The sequence below is a fragment of the Sinocyclocheilus anshuiensis genome, unplaced genomic scaffold (assembly GCF_001515605.1).
Source record: "Sinocyclocheilus anshuiensis isolate Anshui unplaced genomic scaffold, SAMN03320099.WGS_v1.1 scaffold1669, whole genome shotgun sequence".
NCBI lineage: Eukaryota > Metazoa > Chordata > Actinopteri > Cypriniformes > Cyprinidae > Sinocyclocheilus > Sinocyclocheilus anshuiensis.
Window position 1 is genome coordinate 25,510 of NW_015537996.1, and position 4,942 is coordinate 30,451.

Sequence of the window (4,942 nt, forward strand, 5' to 3'; positions counted from 1 at the left end):
TGATAATACCGTATACCGTGATAAAAGCATTAGCAATTAATCGCAACATGAAAATTTGATACCGGCATATCCCTAGGTACATATTGGAACGTCCTTCCCTCTTCTGCATCAAGTATATACTCCAATGGTTCAACAACAGAGAAATGTTCCGTTATGTACTTAATTCTCTGGTACGCTGTGCCAAGGGGACCTTCTTCACTTAAGGCTGCATTGAGAGGATTTAACTGGCAAATGCTACTTACCAAATCTGTGATCACCAATTCTTCAACAGAGCAGTTATGGGATTTTAATGTGTTAAGGACAATGTTTCTGATAACAGGTGCAGATGCTGCACCCACAATAAACTGAAGCTCCTCTACAATGACATCAATACATCTACTAGGCACATTAAAGATGTTCAAAATATTGCCTCTCGGAGTTAAAATTACACAAATTACATACCAGACATGTAAATGAAACAACTTGCCCTAACTGTTCAGTTTGAGTATGCTCTCTCGATAAATGTGTGCGAAGTGCACCCCAACTTTTAAATGAACAAGGACAATCTGAGTACAAGCAGGGTACCGACCGACCTTGTCCAGTCTGTAGATGTTTCAATCTATAATGTTTTAAGAGCTGTAAGCGTTTTGAAGTTCTAAAGCTGCAATTTTTGCATGACCAACTCATAACATAGAAAGCCTACTGTTTCTCCTTGATGACACCAGGGTTGGAAAACATCAATCTATCCTTCTCCCTAGACCTCAAATTTCCACTGTCTTGACTTGTCCTAAGAGTAAGGTCACCCTGTAAATGAACAGACACATCAATCCCATCAATTTATTATACTACATCAATGATGTAAAACACTTAACCACTATTTAATATTTTGCAGTGAAGAATAGATAAAAATATCAAGAGCAACTTTAAGCATGCAAATACATGCATAGATTTATACTTGCCTGAATGTGATAATTGAACCAAAAACTTGCATGTGCTCTGTATCCAAACCCTGATATGATACCGTTTACTTCCTGTTGATAGAAACATGTGTTAACAAGACTTGGCTTTTGACCAGCAAATTACAGATTGTTTAACAATAGAAAAATATTACCAGATATTGACAGGACTCACATGAGAGACTTTACACTTAAATGTTCAATTAAGTTTGATCAAACATTTTCTTTAATCAAACTTCTCACTTTACTTTCCTTAAATTTGCATCAAATGCATACCCTTCTTTAAAAAGGAAGCATTCTAATGTATTCAACCCTGGCAACAAGTGCATTAGGGTTAGCTTAGCATAGTGTCAAAACAACAATTTACAAGATTAATACCATTGCCCCATTCTCAAAAATTATTGCTCTATACCCACTCTAAAATATAAATCAAGCGTAATAACTTCTTTAATCCGGTATGGCCTATCAAAGAATGACGCCGAAAATATTTTAGTATTCTAAACTGTTAAAGGCTATACATATTAAGGTTGCATTATAAGCATAATTGTTTCTAATGGAAATATCCGAGATGGCGTGGGGAATCTGTATAGATTTGATAGAAGGAATTTTCTGGAACGTCTTAAGTTGTACAACTTTTTACTTGTGAACTTTCTGCGGAAGGGCGCCCTCTGGCTACGAGTATGAAGAAGCATATATTACGATAGTTTTTATTATTTTCATTATTTCATGACAGTTTGGAGAGCAATAACTAGGTGTCACACATACATGTACACACGCAAAGCTGTGTTGCACCGGTGATACTGTAGTAAATTAAATCATTCATTACACAAACCCTTTTGTTCATGGCACGTGTAGCTCTGTGCAGGCCTAGCTGCTCAACTGAGTGTGTAAGATTTAGTGCGATTGCAAGTTCCTGGGCAATATTCATTATAAAAATGTCTAACTTTTTTCCATAGTCAACAATACTTTAGCAGGAAAGCGGTTAATGTTAATTATGTTCAGTTTAAGTAATGTTAGGTAGCTAGCAGTTACAACGGCAACTAATCTAATAATAGTCTAATAATTTCCGATTAGTTTCAATTATTAACATGAAAAACTTTGTGTGCTTTGTGGAACTATAAACTATTAAAAAACTTTATCACTGAAATTACTAATGCCAGGCTATGCGATTAGGATGACTGTTTTTCAAAATGCGGCTGGCTTGATCGGCAGCTGGTCGAGTCAGGTAAACGAAAATCATACAATGCACACGAATAAAATAACATGAACCAATATTTTATCACTCACATCCAAAACATAAAGATAAACTTACCTTGAACATGACAAATTCCAGCCATGCAGTACCTCTGTAATGATCCCAACCGACTCCGATCCACTGCGCGGGTAAAGTGTCTCCAAACACGCATGTGTGGTTTCAAATGCGCTAAAGTTTTCGATTAAAATTTACTTAATATCACTAGGTTTATGTGCAATGACTATAAAAGATTTAAATATTACAAGTAAACACATAATAATATGTAACTCTGTCCATTCAGTTCATTTATTACATGAATTAATTGTGTATGTATTTAAAATTTTACTTAGGGAATTCTAGTTCTCATTTAAATGTAATAATACAATATAAAAATTATGAAGGTTAATTTAATATATTTTACTACACCAAAAAGTCATTTTTTTCAGTGTAGTTAGACCTAACTGAAAACATTTCTTGTTATTGTTTTTGTTTGTGCTATTGATTGTCATTAATTTATCTGTTCATATTTTATTATTTACTATTTACTTGTCTTTTTTAGTTAAAATAAATTCAATTCTGAGTACACATGATTCTTGGGTAGGGAGGGGAGGGGGTGTGGTCCATGAGAAATAGTCTTGCCACCACAGCTGGAAAAAATCCTAGAGGAAACACTGCATGCATTTAATAAAATTAGAAAAATGCATTTACAAAGGTAAAAAGAAAATGCCCCTGAAATCACTTTGAGTCAAATGTCAGCTCGTATTAGGAAGGCTAATTCTTGATCAGAATTTTTTATTATTGATTAGAAGGTGCTCCTAAATTTTTAATTAGGAGGACAAGCGCTCCCAATTACAAGAAGAAAAACACTGCTCTTAAACTGGGTGTGTGACAGGTATGGCTGTGGAAATTTTGTCAAAATATTTTTTTTTGCTTTAACCCCATAATTTTCACACATCAGGGAGCCGCTCGATTTCGCGATATAGTGGCACTCTGTGTAAAGGGAGCACATCTTACAGTGTGTGCATAATTATTAGGCACGTTGATATTCTGATCATATTTTTTTCCAAGCACATTTTACCAATTCCAAACCACATCAATCTTAACTACTATTATTTTTGTATTTAATCATTTAGAAGTGATATATAATTGTCCATGAAGGCTGGAAATGAAAAATCCTTATTAAGGTGTGCAGAATTATTAGGCAGGTTTTCTTTTACGGATGAAATGAGCCAAAAAAGAGATTTAACACATTAAAGCTCATTGGGTCAGCGGGGTCAGAAAAAAAAAACAGGTGGAGAAGAAAATATGCATGTTAACTGCAAAATAATGAAGAATTAACGTGAAGAATTAAGTGTGAAACCATCAGGAACCTTTTAGTCTCCAGTGCCACTATTTTCCAGAGCTGCAACCTTGAGTCTCCAGAATTACAAGGTGTCAGGTTCTCAGAGACTATGCTTGGGTAAAAAATCCTAAAAAATGACCCCTACTAAATAAGAATAACATTCTAAAGTGTTGTGAAATACATGAAGACTATTTTTATAGGCTATTTTTATAAACTTTATGGACAGATAAGTTGAGAGTGACTCTTGAAGGACCAGCACCACATCCTCTTGTACCACTGTTTGAAGAATTGATCTTCCAGAATCTGGCAGTAAGTTTTAGGAGCTCATTTTTGTCAGTCTCTGCAAGACACACTTCTCAGGATAGGAGATGGACTAAAAATGAACTCCCAAAACTTACTGCAACATGGAGCTAAGGAGAAAATGTAGAACTTGAAAAAATGGAAAAACAGCTTAGTGAAAAGCGTTTACAGTTTAAAAGCAAATAGAAAGTCCTATTTTTTTCTTCCAGAATCTGGCAGTACGTCTCTTTTGAGTGAATGTGCACATTTTTAATGTTAACAGGTTTTACCATGTTATTACAACATTTAACCACTTTGTGGTTAATTTGTAGTTGAATATTACCAGTACTGACTTCAATGCATTTCATTAAATTCCTTTGAACAACTGTTCAAAATGGTCTAAATTTATGAAACCTACACGTTCAAAACTTTTAATGTAATGTTAAGTGTAAGTGAAATGTTAAGTAATGTAAGGTCTTTCATGACTACATATGCTGGGGTGTGAATTTGATAGGTGCTTGATATAAAATAAATGGTGCTTTTTAATGTCTATCATGGATCAAATCGATCCACCATGACAAACAGCGAATATATCTGTGCTGTTTAATGCATTTGAGATGTTGTGTTTTCCTCAGTGCATAACCGACACGTCACAGGTATATTTTTCATCTGTAAATGTTAGAAAGTCATGCAAATATATCCATTTTGTTGTCAGGAGTGGGCGAGCGCTGCTGACGTTGTGTTTTCCTCAGTGCATAACTGACATGTCACAGTTATATTTTTCATCTGTAAATGTTAGAAAGTCAAGGAAACATATCAATTTTGCTGAGTGGGCGAGGCACGCGAGAGCAACGAGCATGCGCACTAAACAGAAGGAGCGCAATCGAATAGGAGCGCAATAATTCTAAAATATACAGTAAAATATAAATTTTGCTTAAATTGTTTTTGGGCATTAAATGTGTCTTTTGTAGAATTGTAAACCTACATATAAAGTGTATTTTTATGATAGCAGTAACTGTAAGTGGAATATTTTAATAGGTAAATCAAATGTAAGCTAGTAGGCTACAGTAGGCTACAAATTACTAAGCTCAAATGAGTTAATGTGTTTCTTATAGCAGTTAAAATGTAGTCATTTTCTTTATTATTTATTTT